The sequence below is a fragment of the Myxine glutinosa genome, chromosome 9 (assembly GCF_964187855.1).
Source record: "Myxine glutinosa chromosome 9, kmMyxGlut1.1, whole genome shotgun sequence".
NCBI classification, from domain to species: Eukaryota; Metazoa; Chordata; class Myxini; order Myxiniformes; family Myxinidae; genus Myxine; species Myxine glutinosa.
In genome coordinates, this window is record NC_136269.1 from 118,400,104 (window position 1) to 118,423,159 (window position 23,056).

General features: G+C 44.2%; 1 protein-coding gene across 1 annotated transcript in view; it reads left to right on the plus strand.

Moving 5' to 3' along the window:
• Positions 1-4,108: 4,108 nt before the first annotated feature.
• LOC137435042 (rho GTPase-activating protein 5) overlaps positions 4,109-23,056 on the plus strand; it is a 100,345-nt gene continuing 81,397 nt past the window's right edge. The window contains exon 1 of the mRNA XM_068128421.2: positions 4,109-4,596. The gene's annotated coding sequence lies outside the window, so the exon portion shown is untranslated. The remainder of the gene's footprint in view (positions 4,597-23,056) is intronic.

A 23,056-nucleotide genomic window follows, 5' to 3' on the forward strand; every position in this document is an offset into this window, starting at 1 on the left:
CGTTGTCCTTGTGCGTATGTTTGATGCTTGGTCCTTGTGGGTATGTTTGATGCATTGACCTTGTGGGTATGTTTGATGCGTTGTCCTTGTGGGTATGTTTGATGCATTGTCCTTGTCGGTATGTTTGATGCATGGTCCTTGTGCGTATGTTTGATGCATTGTCCTTGTGGGTATGCTCATGTAATTTGAAATTTGAAATCTTTGCTCTGTGGTGATAATGTTTTTTCCCTGATGTTTCCCAAGATCCATGCAATGAATGTGAGTTGTGCTCGTACACGATTTGATGTTGGTGAAGAATCGAATCCGGTTCTGTATCCCTGAGTTTTTAAATGTTTCAATTGATTATTCACCCTTGAGAGATAAGGCTGATATAGCGATATATAGGATGATATCTCCAAAGGTTGTGGACGGATTTTGACTAAACTAGGTGGAAGAGTTTGTTTGGTGACAAGAACAAGCCGATTCGATTTCAGTTCAGATCCGAATCCAGATCCGACCTATCGGTGAGATACAAAACGTAAACTGTTCACAGGTGGAGGTGTGCGCCCTACCGAGTGTCGTTCTTGTTGTTGTTGTGAAATGTTCTGTAAAAGTATCAGGGGTATAAAAAAAGTCAATGTTATGGTTGGAAATCTGAGGCAGGCAAATGGATAAACAGCTTGAGGTTGTCTTGGTCGTGTCGGTCTGTCTCGTGTTCCCTTCTGAACCCAAGGCTCATGGAGTTGGGGTCCAAGGGTCAAACCCCATGATATACCGATTTGTCCATTGTCGACGAATGTCTTAGCAATGCAGTTAAATATACCATGATGTTACTCTAGTCCATGGAACATATGTCAAGGTGCACTATGACGTCTCCTAACGTCTTTGTCCTGCATATTACTTGTACACAAACTCAAACTCAACCATGATTAAGATTTAAAATCACTGAAACGTCCTTACATCACACAAGGTATGTAAGCAGTTTAGAACGTTCATGGTAATTGCAGTCACAAACGAACATGGTAAGCAACCACAAACGTAAGTGGTAACCGTTACAAACGTACATGGTCAGTAGTTACAAACGTACATGGTAATTGCAGTCACAAACGAACATGGTAAGTCACAAATGTACACGGTAAGCTACAAACGTTACAACGCACTTACAAACGTACTTGGTAAGCAGTTGCAACCGTAAGTAGTAGCAATTTCAAATGTACACGGCAAGCAGGTACAAACGTAAGTAGTAAGCAGTTACAAATGAACATGGTAAGCAGCTACAAATGTACGTGGCAAGCAGTTACAAATGTACGTGGTAAGCAGTTACAAATGTACGTGGTAAGCAGTTACAAATGTACGTGGCAAGCAGTTACAAATGTACGTGGTAAGCAGTTACAAATGTACGTGGTAAGCAGTTACAAATGTACGTGGTAAGCAGTTACAAATGCACGTGGTAAGCAGTTACAAATGCACGTGGTAAGCAGTTACAAATGAACATGGTAAGCAGCTACAAATGTACGTGGCAAGCAGTTACAAATGTACGTGGTAAGCAGTTACAAATGTACGTGGTAAGCAGTTACAAATGTACGTGGTAAGCAGTTACAAATGCACGTTGTAAGCAGTTACAAATGTACACGGTAAACCGTTGCAAACGTACATGGTAAACCGTTGCAAACGTACATGGTAAACAGTTGCAAAGGTACACGGTAAACAGTTACAAACGTACACGGCAAACAGTTACAAACGTACACGGTAAACAGTTGCAAATGTACATGGTAAGCAGTTGCAAACATCCATGGTAAACAGTTACAAATAAACATGGTAAACCGTTACAAACATACACGGTAAACAGTTACAAACATACACGGTAAACAGTTACAATCATACACAGTAAACAGTTATAAAGGTACATGGTAAGCAGTTACAAATGTACACGGTAAACAGTTGCAAATGTGCACGGTAAGCAGTTGCAAACGTCCACGGTAAGCGGTTGCAAACGTACACAGTAAGCAGTTGCAAACGTCCACGGTAAACAGTTACAAACGTACACGGCAAACAGTTACAAATGTACACAGTAGACAGTTATAAATGTACACGGAAAACAGTTACAAACGTACGCCGTAAGCAGTTACAAACGTACACGGTAAACCGTTACAATTGTACATGGTAAACAGTTACAAATGTACACGGTAAACAGTTGCAAACGTACGTGGTAAGCAGTTGCAAACATCCACGGTAAACAGTTACAAATGTACATGGTAAACAGTTATAAATGTACATGGTAAGCAGTTACAAACGTACACAGTGAACAGTTATACATGTACACAGTAAACAGTTACAAATGTACATGGTAAGCAGTTACAAATGTACACGGTAAGCAGTTACAAACGTCTACGGTAAGCAGTTGCAAACGTCCACGGTAAACAGTTACAAACGTACATGGTAAACAGTTATAAATGTACACCGTAAACAGTTACAAAAGTACATGGTAAACAGTTATACATGTACACAGTAAACAGTTACAAATGTACATGGTAAGCAGTTGCAAACGTCCACGGTAAACAGTTATAAATGTACACGTTAAACAGTTACAAACGTACACGGTAAGCAGTTACAAACATACACGGTAAGCAGTTACAAACGTACACGGTAAACCGTTACAAATGTACACGGTAAACAGTTCCAAACATACACTAACGAGTTGCAAACGTACATGGTAAACAGTTCCAAACATACACAGTAACGAGTTGCAAACGTACACAGTAAACCGTTACAAATGTACACGGTAAGCCGTTACAAACGTACACTGTAAAGTTACAAATGTGCACGGTAATCAGTTACAACCATGAATGGTAAGCTGTTACAAGTGTACACGGTAAGCAGTTACAAACATACACGGTAAATAGTTACAAACGTACATGGTAAGTTACAAATGTACATGGTAAGCAGTTACAAACGTGCACGGTAAGCAGTTACAAATGTGCATGGTTAGCAGTTGTAAACGTCCACGGCAAACAGTTACAAATGTGCACGGTAAACAGTTATAAACGTACACAGGAAACAGTTATACATGTACACAGTAAACAGTTACAAATGTACATGGTAAGCAGTTGCAAACGTCCATGGCAAACAGTTACAAATGTACACAGTAAACAGTTACAAACGCACACGGTAAACAGTTACAAACGCACACGGTAAGCAGTTACAAACGTACATGGTAAACAGTTATAAATGTACATGGTAAACAGTTACAAATGTACGTGGTAATCAGTTGCAAACGTACATGGTAAACAGTCACAAACGTGCACAGTAAACAGTTACAAATGTACACGGTAAACAGTTACAAACGCACATGGTAAGAAGTTACAAACGTACATGGTAAACAGTTACAAATATACATGGTAAACAGTTACAAATGTACGTGGTAATCAGTTGCAAACGTACATGGTAAACAGTCACAAACGTGCACAGTAAACAGTTATAAATGTACACGGTAAGCCGTTACAAACGTACACGGTACACAGTTACAAATGTGAACGGTAAGGAGTTGCAAACGTGCATGGTAAGCTGTTACAAATGTACATGGAAAGCAGTTACAAACATACACGGTAAACAGTTACAAATGTACACAGTAAGAAGTTTCAATCGTACACAGTAAACAGTTAGTAATGTACACAGTAAGCAGTTACAAACATACACGGCAAACAGTTACAAACGTACATGGTAAACAGTTACAAACCTAGGTGAGGTTTTCCTCCACCCGATCTCAACACCGACTGGTACTGATCCACATTCCTTTCCATTTCAAAGCCTGAGACATTGATTGAGTTGCTCCAATGATTTCCACATGTTGTTTATTACACAATTTACATAATTAACCTTCGGAGTGGAGCTTCCTGCTCTGAACACTCATGGAAATCAGGGTTACCAAACGGGAAGGGCCGCCTTAACGTGTTTCGTGTCAGCGTGCTTCGTGATGCAGCACCCCGCGTTCACAACAATGGGTGACTGAGAACGTTGCCGATTGCGATCCTATAAAACTTCCTTAAATACTGCACATCGTACATCATTAAATGGGAAACGAGTGTTCGTGAAGGACGCGGGATCAGAATGAGAAGTTGAATACACTGAACGTGCACAGCCATCCAAGTCCAGTGAGCCGTTTGCACAGATCTCCCCTGTTCTGTTCCTGTCAGGTTTCCACGGTTTTTCGGCGCTCGTCGTGGAGATCTCCCGCTTCGTCATCCACAGACCTCTTCACCACCCCCACCGAGTCCCCAATTCTTGTCCGATCCTCCCATTCATCACACCATCCCCTCGACACCTCGCTCTTCCTCTCAGTGCGCATGCGCACAAAGTCGCCATCTTGTGCGTCGCTCCCTTCCTTGGCCTGCCGGCGGCGCATATGTCCGGCCTGAACGGAACGTATCGCCAACTTCATCTTTCTGAGCGAATATTCAAGCGCCGAAATTAACGTCGCCACACTCGGAAGGCTCCGGGGTTTTAGCATTGGCTTGTTCGGCGCCCGAGGAAACTGCGTCTTCGGCTGCGGTACCAAGTGGAACGTTGTTGTATCGAAGAGTTGAAGACGGGAAAAGCGAGTGAAGAGCCCGCAGTGCGGTGAGTAATAAGAGCGAGAGAAGACAGGCACAAGGAAAGGGACAAATACGAGATGAAGGGGAAGAGAAAGGAAAACAGGAATGAGAAAGAGAGATGGTGTGAGGGACAATATACATGATGGGAGAGACATTGCAATGTAGATGATGGGACAGAGAGACAAACTGATCATGGGAAAGAGAGACGATGGAAGAGTTGGAAACAAAGATGATGAGAGATGAGTAGAGGGAGACAGACAAGATGATGCAAAGACATACCGAGACAGAGACATCGGATATGACGGGACAGTGAGATGATGTGAGAGACGGACAGTGAGATGATGTGAGAGACAGACAGTGAGATGACATGAGAGACAGACAGTGAGATGATGTGAGAGACAAACAGTGAGGTGATGTGAGAGACAAACAGTGAGGTGATGTGAGAGACAGACAGTGAGATGATGTGAGAGACAGACAGTGAGATGATGTGAGAGACAGACAGTGAGGTGATGTGAGAGACAGACAGTAAGATGACGTGAGAGACAGACAGTGAGATGACGTGAGAGACAGACAGTGAGATGACGTGAAAGACAGACAGTGAGATGACATGAGAGACAGACAGTGAGATGACGTGAGAGACAAACAGTGAGGTGATGTGAGAGACAGACAGTGAGATGATGTGAGAGACAGACAGTGAGATGACGTGAGAGACAGACAGTGAGATGACGTGAGAGACAGACAGTGAGATGACGTGAGAGACAGACAGTGAGGTGACGTGAGAGACAGACAGTGAGATGACGTGAGAGACAGACAGTGAGATGATGTGAGAGACAGACAGTGAGATGATGTGAGAGACAGACAGTGAGGTGATGTGAGAGACAGACAGTGAGGTGATGTGAGAGACAGACAGTGAGATGATGTGAGAGACAGACAGTGAGATTATGTGAGAGACAGACAGTGAGATGATGTGAGAGACAGACAGTGAGGTGATGTGAGAGACAGACAGTGAGATGACGTGAGAGACAGACAGTGAAATGACGAGAGAGACAGATAGTGAGATGACGTGAGAGACAGACAGTGAGATGACGTGAGAGACAGACAGTGAGATGACGTGAGAGACAGACAGTGAGATGACGTGAGAGACAGACAGTGAGATGACGTGAGAGACAGACAGTGAGATGACGTGAGACAGACAGTGAGATGACGTGAGAGACAGACAGTGAGATGACGTGAGAGACAGACAGTGAGATGACGTGAGAGACAGACAGTGAGATGACGTGAGAGACAGACAGTGAGATGACGTGAGACAGACAGTGAGATGACGTGAGAGACAGACAGTGAGATGACGTGAGAGACAGACAGTGAGATGACGTGAGAGACAGACAGTGAGATGACGTGAGAGACAGACAGTGAGATGACGTGAGAGACAGACAGTGAGATGACGTGAGAGACAGACAGTGAGGTGACGTGAGAGACAGACAGTGAGGTGATGTGAGAGACAGACAGTGAGATGATGTGAGAGACAGACATTGAGATGATGTGAGAGACAGACAGTGAGATGATGTGAGAGACAGACAGTGAGGTGATGTGAGAGACAGACAGTGAGGTGATGTGAGAGACAGACAGTGAGATGATGTGAGAGACAGACAGTGAGATGATGTGAGAGACAGACAGTGAGGTGATGTGAGAGACAGACAGTGAGGTGACGTGAGAGACAGACAGTGAGATGACGTGAGAGACAGACAGTGAGATGACGTGAGAGACAGACAGTGAGATGACGTGAGAGACAGACAGTGATATGACGTGAGAGACAGACAGTGAGATGACGTGAGAGACAGACAGTGAGATGACGTGAGAGACAGACAGTGAGATGACGTGAGAGACAGACAGTGAGATGACGTGAGAGACAGACAGTGAGATGACGTGAGAGACAGACAGTGAGATGACGTGAGAGACAGACAGTGAGATGACGTGAGAGACGGACAGTGAGATGACGTGAGAGACGGACAGTGAGATGACGTGAGAGACGGACAGTGAGATGACGTGAGAGACGGACAGTGAGATGATGTGAGAGACAGTGAGATGACGTGAGAGACAGACAGTGAGATGACGGGAGAGACAGACAGTAGGATGACGGGAGAGACAGACAGTGAGATGACGTGAGAGACAGACAGTGAGATGACGGGAGAGACAGACAGTGAGATGATGTGAGAGACAGACAGTGAGATGACGGGAGAGAGACAGACAGTGAGATGACGGGAGAGACAAACGAAACAGTGAGATGACCGGGAGAGAGACAGACAGTGAGATAACGGGAGAGAGACAGACGACAGTGAGATGACGGGAGAGAGACAGACAGTGAGATGATGGGAGAGAGACAGTCAGTGAGATAACGGGAGAGACAGACAGTGAGATGACGTGAGACAGACAGTGAGATGACGTGAGAGACAGACAGTGAGATGACGTGAGAGACAGACAGTGAGATGACGTGAGAGACAGACAGTGAGATGACGTGAGACAGACAGTGAGATGACGTGAGAGACAGACAGTGAGATGACGTGAGAGACAGACAGTGAGATGACGTGAGAGACAGACAGTGAGATGACGTGAGAGACAGACAGTGAGATGACGTGAGAGACAGACAGTGAGATGACGTGAGAGACAGACAGTGAGATGACGTGAGAGACAGACAGTGAGGTGACGTGAGAGACAGACAGTGAGGTGACGTGAGAGACAGACAGTGAGATGATGTGAGAGACAGACATTGAGATGATGTGAGAGACAGACAGTGAGATGATGTGAGAGACAGACAGTGAGGTGATGTGAGAGACAGACAGTGAGATGATGTGAGAGACAGACAGTGAGATGATGTGAGAGACAGACAGTGAGGTGATGTGAGAGACAGACAGTGAGATGACGTGAGAGACAGACAGTGAGATGACGTGAGAGACAGACAGTGAGATGACGTGAGAGACAGACAGTGATATGACGTGAGAGACAGACAGTGATATGACGTGAGAGACAGACAGTGAGATGACGTGAGAGACAGACAGTGAGATGACGTGAGAGACAGACAGTGAGATGACGTGAGAGACAGACAGTGAGATGACGTGAGAGACAGACAGTGAGATGACGTGAGAGACAGACAGTGAGATGACGTGAGAGACAGACAGTGAGATGACGTGAGAGACGGACAGTGAGATGACGTGAGAGACGGACAGTGAGATGACGTGAGAGACGGACAGTGAGATGATGTGAGAGACAGTGAGATGACGTGAGAGACAGACAGTGAGATGACGGGAGAGACAGACAGTAGGATGACGGGAGAGACAGACAGTGAGATGACGTGAGAGACAGACAGTGAGATGACGGGAGAGACAGACAGTGAGATGATGTGAGAGACAGACAGTGAGATGACGGGAGAGAGACAGACAGTGAGATGACGGGAGAGACAAACGAAACAGTGAGATGACGGGAGAGAGACAGACAGTGAGATAACGGGAGAGAGACAGACGACAGTGAGATGACGGGAGAGAGACAGACAGTGAGATGATGGGAGAGAGACAGTCAGTGAGATAACGGGAGAGAGAGAGACAGTGAGATGACGGGAGAGACAGACAGACAGTGAGATGACGAGAGAGACAGTGAGATGACGAGAGAGATAGTGAGATGACGGGAGAGACAGACAGTGAGATGACGGGAGAGACAGACAGTGAGATGACGGGAGAGACAGACAGTGAGATGATGGGAGAGAGACAGACAGTGAGATAACGGGAGAGAGAGAGACAGTGAGATGACGAGAAAGACAGTGAGATGACGAGAGAGACAGTGAGATGACGGGAGAGACAGTGAGTTGACGGGAGAGACACAGACAGTGAGATGACGGGAGAGACACCGACAGTGAAATGACTGGAGGGAGACAGACTGTGCGATGACTGGAGGGAGACAGACAGTGAGATGACGAGAGAGAGATAGGCAGTGAGATGAGGGGAGAGAGGGAGACAGACAGTGAGATGACTGGAGGGAGACAGACAGTGAGATGACTGGAGGGAGACAGACTGTGAGATGACTGGAGAGACACAGACAGTGAGATGACTGGAGGGAGACAGACAGTGAGATGACTGGAGGGAGACAGACAGTGAGATGACTGGAGAGAGACAGACTGTGAGATTACTGGAGGGAGACAGACAGTGAGATGACTGGAGAGAGACAGACCCGGAGATGACGGAAGAGACACAGACAGAGGGATGACTGGAGGGAGACAGACAGTGAGATGACTGGAGAGAGACAGACAGTGAGATGACTGGAGGGAGACAGACAGTGAGATGACTGCAGAGAGACAGACAGTGAGCTCACGGGAGGGAGACGGACAGTGAGATGACGAGAGAGACAGACAGTGAGATGACAGGAGAGACACAGTGAGATGACTGGAGGGAGGCAGACAGTGAGATGATGAGAGAGACAGACAGTGAGATGACGGGAGAGACACAGTGAGATGACTGGAGGGAGACAGATTGTGAGATGGCTGGAGGGAGACAGTCAGTGAGATGACGAGAGAGACAGACAGTGAGACAGACAGAGAAATGACAAGAGAGACAGACAGTGAGATGACGGGAGGGAGACAGACAGTGAGATGACGGGAGGGAGACAGACAGTGAGATGACGGGAGGGAGACATACAGTGAGATGACTGTCGAGACAGTGCGATGACTGCACAGACATGACAGTGCGATGACTGTAGAGACAGTGAGATGATTGCGGAGACATTGAGATGATTGCGGAGACAGTGAGATGACTGGAGGGAGACAGACAGTGAGATGACGGTAGGGAGACAGACAGTGAGATGACGGGAGGGAGACAGACAGTGAGATGACGGGAGGGAGACAGACAGTGAGATGACGGGAGGGAGACAGACAGTGAGATGACGGGAGGGAGACAGACAGTGAGATGACGGGAGGGAGACAGACAGTGAGATGACGGGAGGGAGACAGACAGTGAGATGACGGGAGGGAGACAGACAGTGAGATGACTGAAGGGAGATAGAGTGAGATGATGAGAGAGACAGACAGTGAGATGACGTGAGAGACGGACAGTCAGATGACGTCAGAGACGGACAGTGAGATTGTGAGAGAGAGACAGACAGTGAGATGACGTGAGAGACAGACAGTGAGATGACGTGAGAGACAGACAGTGAGATGACGTGAGAGACAGACAGTGAGATGACGTGAGAGACAGACAGTGAGATGACGTGAGAGACAGACAGTGAGATGACGTGAGAGACAGACAGTGAGATGACGTGAGAGACAGACAGTGAGATTACGTGAGAGACAGACAGTGAGATGATGTGAGAGACAGTGAGATGACGGCAGAGACGACGGCAGAGACAGTGAGATGATTGCAGAGACAGTGAGATGATTGCAGAGACAGTGAGATGATTGCAGGGACAGTGAGATGACTGTAGATACGGTGCGATGACTGTAGAGACAGTGAGATGATTGCAGACAGTGAGATGATTGCAGAGACAGTGAGATGATTGCAGAGACAGTGAGATGATTGCAGAGACAGTGAGATGACTGTAGAGACAGTGCGATGACTGTAGAGACAGTGAGATGATTGCAGAGACAGTGAGATGACTGTGGAGACAGTGACATGACTGTGGAGACAGTGACATGACTGGAGGGAGACAGACAGTGAGATGACGGGAGGGAGACAGATAGTGAGATGATGGGAGGGAGACAGACAGCAAGATGACGGGAGGGAGATAGAGTGAGATGATGAGAGAGACAGACAGTGAGAGGACGTGAGAGACGGACAGTGAGATGACGTGAGAGACGGACAGTGAGAGACGGACAGTGAGATGACGTGAGAGACGGACAGTGAGATGACGTGAGAGACAGACAGTGAGATGACGTGAGAGACGGACAGTGAGATGACGTGAGAGACAGACAGTGAGATGACGGGAGGGATCAAAGAGGTTACAGGAGAGAAGATGAGGTGAGGTGAAGGCGAAGCTGGAGTGGTTGAGGTGCGGCAGTGGTTTAGGTGGAGGCGATTGGGGAAGGGGTTCGGTGGAAACTGTGGGGGAAGATGTTTATATGGTGACGACAGGGGAGAAACGGATGTTGGGGGACAGAAATTGGGGGGTTGGGGAGAAGGAAAGAAATTTATAAGAATGTAGATGTTTCCTCCTCATATCTGACATGCTGTTTGCGTTTGTAACCAAGTTTCAGTAAAGTTGTTCTTCGTTGCGTTCTCTTCTCCTTCCGCTCTCGTACACCTGTCTGCTGTTTCCTCCATCAATCTGTCCACGTAACTATTTTCACTTTTGTTGTTTAACCACATTTCTCACTCCTTTAATTTGTTTTTAAAACGTGGTAGTTGAGCAGTGTAATCTGCTTGTGGTTCTGTTGTCGTCAGTTGTTGTTATACAGGTGTGGAAAATCTGAGGAATTCATTGTTTTGTTTTGTTTTCCGTGTGCCTATTTTAGCCTTTGCCCCCTTCTCTGTTCCCTTTATCTTTATTTATTTATTTTGTCCATGCCCATTGTCCTATTCACGATGTCATGTTGTGAGTTTGGTTCCCTTCTGCTCATTGAACGAGTGTATTGCTGCTGCAGTCACAGATTGTGTTGTTGTTTTGGTCATTGACGCAGCTCCTGCATCGCTTGTCAGATATCGAAGGTTGTTCATCTCTATTTTTTTTTTCTCTTTTTTTTTTGTCATTGCAAACATGCGTTTTGATGAATAATGGGAAACAACAAGCCTGAGGTTGTCTTTTGCAAGAAGCCATTTGTCGACTTTTCTTTGTTGGCCTCTTGAACTATTGTTCACGGGAATCCATCTTGCAAGGTAATGCAAATGATGTCACAGCTTGTTTTCCAACTGTTTCTAACTTGGAAGTTGCAACATGTGCTCCGATGTGTGACTTTATGTTGATGCAGTGACGGTTCTAGAAAGCAATGTTGAAAATTGCTCGCTCTTAATATATATTCACTGTCGTGGTATTTTCCCTCCCTGTATTTTATTTACTTCAGTAGGGAGGTTATTGAGCTGGAAGTTTGGACCTGGAGGTACACACACTCAGTGTTTCACAAGCAGGTGTATATACACACAACAACAACAGGCATTTTAAGGCCATTTTCCCTGCTAGAGTGGGGAAAGCATCTTCACATGCTCTTCACAGCATCCATCACAGGCTCTATTCCCATCATCTTTCGCAATTCATCATTTGTCTTCTTCTCTCTCAATGATACTCCGCACATCCACCGAACCATTCGCATTTCCACCCTTTCCAGCCTTCGTTGCTGCTCTACGTTCATTACCCATGTCTCGCTCCCATAAATCATAACACTTCTCACACATGCAGCATACACCTTTCCCTTCAGCTTCAACGACACTCCCCTCCTCGTCAGCACGCCACTCAGTTCCCGAAACTTCTTCCATGCACATCTCACTCGAGCAACCGTTGCCGAGTCTGATCCACCTTCTCCAGTCAACATGTCTCCTAGGTAGCAAAATGTTTTCACACCTTCCAGATTCATGCTGTCTCCAAGATCCAACTCAACATTTCCTTCATCTGCAGCTCCCTCTGTGCACACTTTACACTTGAATGTAGCTGCCACACTGGTTAATGACCCTCTCAGACCACTACATTTTTGATGAACCCACTCAGCGCACATTGTACATTGAATGGAGTTCACTCCGACACCCTTCCTGCACACAGCACACGGCCACTTCCCAGTTCTTTCCACCTCACCACATGCTTTACCACTTGCCATCACCTTCGTCTTTCCGATATTCACCTTCAGACCTTTTGTCTCCATACATTCCTTCCACTTGTTCATCTTCTCCTTCAGTCCATCCATACTTTCTGCAATCAACACCAGATCATCTGCATACAACAACTCTCACGGTAAACCCTCCTTTACGTTCCGAGCCAGCACCTCCAACACAGCTACAAACAAGTACACAGACATTCAGCGCGGCAGCGCGGCATATCCTACAGCGCGCGGCATTGCCGGGGCACCTCTGGCGCCCGGCAATACCGCAATGCAGCTCATAGAGGCTGCATTGGGAGGGAGAGGTGTACACTAATTGATTGATTAATTGTATAATTAAAATCAATAGAAGATTATCACAAAATATTTTTGTACACCGCACCTTTCCTGTGCCATCTCCAGGCATTGCAAATCGTCATTGCCGGGCACCGAAGGGGGCTCGGCAGTGACGCACGCTGAAAGGGAGTACTCAGTTTTCACTCTGGTTGTTTGTTTGTTTTCTTGCTTTCTTGTTTGTTTGTCCGGACGATATCTCAACCATCCTTTGAGCTAGGATGCTGAAATTTCGGCACAGTAGTGAGCAAGTCCTTTGTCAAAAACGGTACGTTTTGTTTTTTGAATAATCAATTAATTGAGGAGTTATTTAATTATTAGCGATTAATTAAGTACTTATTTAATTAATCAAATTTCCTTTCTCTTCTGACCATTAACTCAGGCACCTTTTGAGTTAGGAAGCTGATATTTGGACATGCCAATGACCAGGTGATTTGGCTGCAAAGGCTAGTTTTGATTTATTAATTTTTTTTTTTTTTTTTTTTTTTTTTTTTGTACACAAGATCGAGGCTCGTGAAAGAGCTAACATTAATCACACAAAAAGACAAACCGACACACAAAACACAAAAAACAAGGGGAGCGGCAGACAAGATTGGGAGAGAGGGGGAAGGACACAAACACAACGTTTGAGAGCAGGGACATTGGGGGGAGGTGGGAGAGGAATAAAACATATGAACACTGCAAGGACTCTGGGGTGAATTACCGGGGGTAGAAAAGATCAAGGTTTTCGATGGGGGAAGATAAGAGATGGTGGTGAACAGCTGTTTTAAAGACCTGGAGGGAGGAGTGGGATTGAAGGGAGTGGGGGATATTGTTCCAGAGGCGGGAGAAAAGGGGAATGAAAGAGTGAAGGTGAGCAGAGAGCCTAGACTTTGGCAGTTTAACCATAAGAGGGTTGCAGGCAGATCTTGTGCGACCTGAAGGAATATTGGGGGGACAGAGCACAGAGAGAGCTGGGGGCGCAAGGCCGGAGAGGAGTCGGTAGAAGACAGAAAGACCACCAACCTGCCTGCGGTGAGTGAGTGAAAGGCCCTCGGAGTTGACTACATCGCAGGAGATTCCAATGATTCTGAAAGCTTTGGCCTCAACAGCGTGAAGCCGAGCAAGGTGTGAGGCAGGAGCACCAGCCCAGAGGGGGGAACAGTATTCCATTGAGCTGCGGATGAAAGCCTTGTATGTGGTGAGGAGCTCAGGTGTGCCAAGGAAGGACTTCGCACGACGGAGGATGCCCAGTCGGCGACTGGCTTTGGAGGCCAGCTTGGAAATGTGGTTTTCCCAAGAAAGATCATGGCAGATAGTGAGACCCAAAAGCTTGAGCGACAGAACTTCTTGGAGAGGATTGTTGAGAAAGTAGATGGGAGGGTTGTCCAGTCGGTCCTTTCGGAGAGACATTGTAAGAGTGTGAGATTTGTCAGGATTGAAAGACATGTTCCACTTGTTTGACCAGTCTGTGATTTTGTCCAGGTCTGCAGAGAGTGAGGAGGCTGCAGACTGCCGATCTGAGGGATGAGGAATGGAGCGGCAGATAGTGGAGTCATCAGCAAAGAGATAGAGAGGATTTTCCAGAGAGTCGGAGAGGTCATTGATGAAGACCAGAAATAGCACAGGGCCCAGAACACTACCTTGGGGAACTCCAGACAGAACAGTAAGGGAAGATGAGAGAAATCCATTCAGGGCCAGACGTTGCCTACGACAAGAGAGGAAATCCGCAAGCCATGAGTGGAGATTTCCCTGAATACCATAGGAGGTGAGTTTGGTGAGAAGAGCTGGGTGCCAGACCGTATCGAAGGCACGTGATATGTCAAGTGAGACAGCTCTGATTTCCTGTTTGGCATTGAGGACCTCCATCCATTGTTGAGACAGCAGAAGCAACATGTCCAGCGTAGAATGACCTGGTCTGAATCCAAATTGATGATCAGAGATCAAGCCATTGGAGAAGAGGAAGGATTTGATATCTGAAGCAATGATGGATTCCATGACTTTGCTGATAATTGGGAGCAGGCTGATTGGTCTGTAGTTGCAAGGATCTGTTTTTGCACCTTTTTTGTGTAAAGCGGTAATGTTTGCTGATTTCCAAGATGCTGGCAGATGACCTTGAGCAAAAGAGAGGGTGAAAAGAACAGAGAGAGGGTGAGATAGAGCGGCAGAGCAGGATTTTAGGACCCGAGGGCTGATGCCATCTGGTCCAGTTGCAGAATCAGAGTCGAGGTTTGATAAAAACTTCTCCACCTTGTCAGGAGAGAAGGACACAGAGTCAAGGAGCAGTTGGGTTCGACTGGGAAAGGTGGGAACAGAGAGAGATGGGTTTGGGACACAAGATTTTGAGGCAAACACAGAGTTGAGGCATTCGGCTTTGTCGCGTGCGGTGTCAACTGTGTAGCCATTTGAGGTAAGGGAGGGGATGGAGGGGGAACAAACACCAGAAACGGATTTTACCAGACGCCACCAGGATTTGGAGGAAGGAGACAGGTTTGAGAGTTAAATCTTGAGTGTGGAGAGATAGTGCTTCCTGGCACTCCTGAGGGTAGAAACACACCTGTTTCGAGCTTGGTGGAAGGAACTGAGATTGCCTTCAGTTGGATTTGCCTTCCAAGACGCAAAGGCAAGTTGTTTCAGGGCAACTGCCTCACCACAAGATGCAGTGTACCATGGACGGGAGGAAGGGTAAGACAACTGAAGACGAGTTGGGATAAATCTGTGCATGAGACTGAGAGAGAGCAGTTTGCTTTGGAAGAATTCCCAGGAAGAATTGATGTCAGAGGCATTAGAGATGGGAGACCAGTCCAGTTGATTGATGGCTGCTTGCAGACCGTGCCAGTCGGCCTGAGTGAAATGCCAGACTCGTCGGCGCTGAGGAGGCTCTCTGAGAATGGCCAGTGAGATGTCCACTTTAACAAGCACATGATCAGAAGAACCGATTGGAGCAGAAGAAGAGCAGCAGACATTTGCAGGGAAGTTAGTCATAACCAAGTCCAGAAGAGAAGATACTCCATTGACTGAGATCCGGGTCGGGAAATTGACAGATTGTGTCAGTCCCAATGAGTCGCAGAAGTCCTTTGCTGAGGTGCCATGGCTGGTGAGAGATGAACCCACACCCAGCCAGCTGGCATGATGACAGTTGAAGTCGCCACATATGAGGAAGAGAGAGTTTGGATGAGTTGATAGAAGTTGGTCCATGTTGTCCGACAGAGAAATGTAAATGGAGTCATCACTGTTTGGACGACGGTACAGAACACATATGAACAAAAGGTGGGAGCGGAGAGGAAGCCGTAGCCAGAGGTACTCCTGTGGGTGGGGTGGAGAGAGGGCAGTGCAGGGAGAGTGAGGAAGAGAGTTTTTGATAAAGATAGCCACCCCACCACCAGGACGACGATCAGGTCTATCGTACCGGAGGAGGGAGTAACCAGGAAGAGATATTAAGGAATCAGAGACATCTTGAAGGAGGAAAGTTTCTGTTAAGCAGATCAAGTCTGGATTTTCAGAAGCAACCTGAATGGAGAGATCAATCAGGTTTGAGCGAAGGCCCCGGATGTTTGAGGTCCATACCTTTAGTGAGGAGAGAGGGGGAGCATCGGGTGCAGGACAGGGGAGGGGAGGGGTACGGTCAGATGAAGGGTGAGAGGGGGATGTAGGAAGAGTAGTTGATAGTGTGTCAGAGATTACAGAAGAGTTGCAAGAAAGGGAAGGATGAGGAGGACGAAAGGTTTGATGGTGATGGAATGAGGCACAGTGAGAGTTTGTTTGAGGGGGGGGCAGAGGAAAGTAGAAGGTTGGGGGAGGTGGAGGTATGACATAGGAGGGAGAGGAAGTGGGGAGGAGGCAGCTTTGAGAAGGAGGTGGGAGGAGGGAGAATTTGGGAGGGATGGTTGGGGGGGGGAGATTTGAAGGGGAGGGGCAAGGGGGGAGTTTAGAAAGTGGATGATTAATGAAAGATGAACATATATAACAAATTGGATTTGTTGTGATTTTCAAGTTCGCGATTCGTTTAAGAACGATGGAGGAGGGATGGAATGAATGAGAATTTAGAGCATGGAGTGATTTGGAATCATAAGAGATTGAATATTTTTTTGAAATGGAATGAGTTTAAGAGGAAATTGAAAGGAGCCTTTTAAATAAGAAGAAAAACAGCGTGTTGTAATAAACCACTGAATAAAACACTGAAGGGGATAGTTGAAACATATTTAAACAGAACTGTGAAGAACAATCTTGTATTCACAAAAATACCAATGGGGAGAGGAAGCCTAGAGCGACGACCACGAGTCACTTGAACAGGGCAAAAGGTGGAAGGCAAGGGGAAAATGGGGACGGGGCGAGACAGCGCACGTGGGCAGAGGCGCACACGAGGAGAAAGGGAAATAAAAGTTTTTTTTGTTTGTTTTGGGGGGGGGTGGGGGGTGGTGTGGGGGTTACAACGTTAGACAAATAGTAGATGTTTGGTGAAGCTTGGTGGAGAAGGGGAAATCAAAAAAGCTAGCAAAACAGCGAAGGAAGGAACAACCTTCGACAGGGGAAGCCTGAGGCTGCAAGGCCTTGCTCTCGACGCAGCAAACAAACGATTAATTTATGAAAGATAAACACCGAGAAACTTCCAAGGGGGACACTATAAGTTCACACACCGAACGATAAATACAGTTTCGACAAAATACAATTGTGAACAGACTTAACTTTGAAAAACGTGGAGACCGTGTGGACCGTCGTGTAATTATTCAATTAATAAGTTAATCGATTAATTATTTAATTATTCGATTAATGACTAATTTTTTTAATTTTTATTACAGATTCTGATGAAATGGTGGTGGTTTATGTGTTCTCTGACCGAATTGATTAATAATTTAATTTTTTATGATTATATTATTTATTTATTTTCATTATTAATCATTTATTTATTTTCTTTCATTTGGCCAATATCTCAGGCACCTTTTGAGCTCGGAAGCTAATATTTGGACATGAGTGACCAAGTGATGTGGCTATCAAGGATATTTTTCATTTATTGAAAACCGCAGTGCAGCTCGGCAATACCGCAGTGCAGCTCATTGAGGCTGCATTGGGAGGGAGAGGTGTACACTAATTGATTGATTAATTGTATAATTAAAATCAATGAAAGATTATTACAAAATATTTTCATAATCAATTGGCTAATAGCATAACTAAACCACTTGTGCTTCATCCGAAGATGTATCTTTTAGAAATGTAATTAAATAAGTCATTAATAAAAAATTAAATAATTAATTGATTAATCAATAAATAATTAATCGATTAAATGATTAATCAATAAATCAAAAATATCCTTGATAGCCACATCACTTGGTCACTGTCATGTCCAAATATTAGCTTCCCAGCTCAAAAGGTGCCTGAGATATTGGCCAAATAAGAAAGAAAATAAAGAAATAATTAAAAATGAAAAAAAAAAAAAAAACATTAAAAAATTAAATTATTAAACAATTCGGTCACAGAACACATAAACCACCACCATTTCATGAGAATCTGTAACTGATTTTTTTTTTTTTTTTTTAGTAATTAATCAAATAATTAAATAATTAATTGATACATTGATTAATTGATTAATCAATAAATCACTCGGCCTCTCCGGCCTCTCCGGCCTTGCTCCCCCAGCTCTCTCTGTGCTCTGTCCCCCCAATATTCCTTCAGGTCGCACAAGATCTGCCTGCAACCCTCTTCTGGTTAAACTGCCAAAGTCTAGGCTCTCTGCTCACCTTCACTCTTTCATTCCCCTTTTCTCCCGCCTCTGGAACAAACTCCCCCACTCCCTTCAATCCCTATCCTCCCTCCAGGTCTTTAAAACAGCTGTTCACCACCATCTCTTATCTTCCCCCATCGAAAACCTTGATCTTTTCTACCCCCGGTAATTCACCCCAGAGTCCTTGCAGTGTTCATATGTTTTAATCCTCTCCCACCTCCCCCCAAGTCCTCCCGATGTCCCTGCTCTCAAATGTTGTGTTTGTGTCCTTCCCCCTCTCTTTTGTGTCCTTCCCCCTCTCTCCCCATCTTGTCTACCGCTCCCCTTGTTTTTTGTGTTTTGTGTGTCGGTTTGTCTTTTTGTGTGATTAATGTTAGCTCTTTCACGAGCCTCGATCTTGTATACAAAAAACAAAAAACAAAAAACAAAAAAAAAATCCTTGATAGCCACATCACTTGGTCACTCATGTCCAAATATTAGCTTCTGAGCTCAAACGGTGCCTGAGATATTGGCAAAATGAGAAAGAAGACAAATAAATGATTAATAATGAAAATAAATAAATAATAATCATAAAAAAATTAAATTATTAATCAATTCGGTCAGAGAACACATAAACCACCACCATTTCATCAGAATCTGTAACTTAAAAAAAAAATAAAAAATTGTCATTAATCAAATAATTAAATAATTACTCGATTAATTGATTAATTGATTAATTCATAAATCAAAAATAGCCTTTGCAGCCAAATCACCTGGTCATTGGCATGTCCAAATATCAGCTTCCTAACTCAAAAGGTGCCTGAGTTAATGGTCAGAAGAGAAAGGAAATTTGATTAATTAAACATGTACTTAATTAATCGCTAATAATTAAATAACTCCTCAATTAATTGATTAATCAAAAAACAAAAAATACCGTTTTTGACAAACGACTTGCTCACTATTGTGCCGAAATTTCAGCTTCCTAGCTCAAAGGATGGTTGAGATATCGCCCGGACAAACAAACAAGAAAGAAAGAAAGAAAGAAAACAAACAAGCAAACAAACAAACAAGTACACATACATTCAAAGTACACCGCCCCCATGCCAAATAATTAAATATCCTACAGCGCGGCATTGCCGGGGCGCCTCAGGCGCCCGGCAATACCGCAGTGCAGCTCATAGAGGCTGCATTGGGAGGGAGAGGTGTCCACTAATTGATTGATTAATTGTATAATTAAAATCAATAAAAGACTATCACAAAATATTTTCTTAATCAATTGGCTAATACCATAACAAAACCACTCGTGCTTCATCCGAAGATGTATCTTTTAGAAATTTAATCAAATAAGTCATTAATACAAAATTTAATAATTAATTGATTAATCAATAAGTAATTCATCGATTAATCAATAAATAATGAATTGATTAAATGATTAATCAATTAATCAAAAATATCCTTGATAGCCACATCACTTGGTCACTGTCATGTCCAAATATTAGCTTCCCAGCTCAAAAGGTGCCTGAGATATTGGCCAAATGAGAAAGAAAATAAATCAATGATTAATTATGAAAATAAATAAATAATAATCATTAAAAAATTAAATTATCAATCAATTCGGTCACAGAACACATAAATCACCACCATTTCATCAGAATCTGTAACTGGGGGAAATTTTTTTTTTTTTGTAATTTAGCGAATAATGAAATAATTAATCGATACATTGATTAATTGATTAATCAATAAATCAAAACTATCCTTGATAGCCACATCACTTGGTCACTCATGTCCAAATATTAGCTTCTGAGCTCAAAAGGTGCCTGAGATATTGGCCAAATGAGAAAGAAGATAAATAAATGATTAATAATGAAAATAAATAAATAATAATCATAAAAAAATTAAATTATTAATCAATTCGGTCAGAGAACACATAAACCACCACCATTTCATCAGAATCTGTAAGTAAAAAAATAATAATTTTTTTTGTCATTAATCAAATAATTAAATAATTAATCGATTAATTAATTAATTAATTAATTAATAAATCAAAAATAGCCTTTGCAGCCAAATCACCTGGTCATTGGCATGTCCAAATATCAGCTTCCTAACTCAAAAGGTGCCTGAGTTAATGGTCAGAAGAGAAATGAAATTTAATTAATTAAATAAGTACTTAATTAATCGCTAATAATTAAATAACTCATCAATTAATTGATTAATCAAAAAACAAAACATACCGTTTTTGACAAAGGACTTGCTCACTATTGTGCCGAAATTTCAGCTTCCTAGCTCAAAGGATGGCTGAGATATCGCCCAGACAAACAACCAAGAAAACAAACAACCAGAGTGAAAACTGAGTACTCCCTTTCAGCGTGCGTCACTGCCGAGCCCCCTTCGGTGCCCAGCAATGACGATTTGCAATGCCTGGAGATGGCATAGGAAAGGTGCGATGTACAACAAGAAAGCAAAAAAAAACAAAACAACCAGAGTGAAAACTGAGTACTCCCTTTCAGCGTGCGTCACTGCCAAGCCCCCTTCGGTGCCCGGCAATGACGATTTGCAATGCCTGCGGATGGCATAGGAAAGGTGCGGTGTACAATAGTAGTGGACTTAGTACCGAACCCTGATGCACTCCCACCTTCACCTCAAACTCACCACTGTTCCCATCCTTCGTCATTCCAGCTGTGCGTATATATATGTATTTATTCATCAATGTGTGTGCCGTCCCTCGGATGGACATTAAACTGGGCGTCCCGTCTGCCGGCTTTAGGTGGACATTAAAGATCCCACGGTGTCCTCCGCAAAGAGTAGGCAAGCTATTGCTGGCACCCTGACCAAATTCAGAATTACTGCCCGAACTACTTAGTCGACCATCGGGCATGGTCAGCCAGTTCATGAAAGACTTTGGCCAAAAACTTATCGGCCAACCCCACAAGAACGTGCGAGTAATTGTGACCTTTAGAGAAAGAAAAAGAGGAGTAGGCAGGTTATTGAAGGCAGTAGTTTAAGCTGTAGTTTGTCTGAATTGGTATTACATACACACACTCACATCTGGGGTCTGCCTAGCAGGCACGTAAGACATCGTGCCTGCTAGGCAGACCCCACAGGCATCCGCGTTATCAACGGAGGTCCGTTGTTCGAGCCCCGCATTGATTCAGAATTTTTTCACACTTAGCCCCTCGCAGGAATTTGATTCCTGTTTATAAAAAAAATATATATATATATATATGTATATATATATATATAATTATATTGTTTTATATATATATATGTTACAGTATATATAATATATATATCGTTACAGTATATATATATATATATATATATATATATATATATATATATATATATATATATATATATGTATATGTATATATATATATATGTATATGTATATATATATATATGTATATGTATATATATATATATGTATATGTATATATATATATATGTATATGTATATATATATATATGTATATGTATATATATATATATGTATATATATATATATATATATATATATATATATATATATATATATATATATATATATATATATATATATATATATATATATATATACATATATATACATACATATACACATATACATATACATATATATATATACATATACATATATATATATATATATATTGTTACGGACGCGGTTAAAGATGTTATATTTGCCGAGCGGAGGCTCCGCGACCGAACAGTTATTCCCCGACTCTAAAACCCGATTTACCCCAAACTTTGGCCGGATCGCGCCACCGCTATTCAATCGGGAAAACTCTAAAGCGACCGAATGCAAAGAGGAAAAGGAATAAGACGAGAAAAGGGTTGAAAATACAACTAAATTTATTTACTATTTACAGGCTCAAAATAACCAAGGAAGAAGGAAAGATAAGAAAATAATTTACAGAAGATATTAGAGACACAGTGCAACGCTAGCTTACCTACAGTCTTAATTAACCCAGGGACAGAACAAACAAGGACAGACTCACGCGGGGAATGATGATAGGACTGGCAGGAGGTGAATGGCTGGAGGGAGAGGAAGGTCCACGGGTACGGCAGCACAATCGGCGCGTTTAGCAGCCGTCGTTCTTTCGCGGCCCTGCTCAAGAACTGCCGTCAAGGCCCCAAGCTGCTGTGGCTGCTGCTGTGGCTCGAGCTGCTGTAAATGCAGTTTCGGTGGCTCGAGCTGCAGCTCAACTCTGGACTTCTCTCGGACTCAACTCAAAGCGCCTCTCTTGGACTCAACTCAAAGCGCATCTCTTGGACCCAACTCAAAGCGCATCTCTTGGACCCAACTGCTTGGACTCCCTCTCGTCTGCACGGCTTGGACTCCCTCTCGTCTGCACGGCTTGGACTCCCTCTCGTCTGCACGGCTTGGACTCCCTCTCGTCTGCACGGCTTGGACTCCCTCTCGTCTGCACGGCTTGGACTCCCTCTCGTCTGCGCTTGGGAACGCCCCGCCGGCGGGTTATATAGGCCCCGCCCCTCAACCTTTTCGGACCTCCCCCAAACGTTCTCTCTCCGCCCTCTCAAGCCAAACCCCTGGCTCATGGTTGGTCGAGTGGGGCTGGCTCACTCCTCCCCTCTATGACGAGGTGGAGACACGCCTTTCTTCTCCGACCCTGCCTCGTGGTCAATGGCGGCAATTGGAGGGGAGGTAATTGCCAATCGATGAAAGGGGGAATGGAG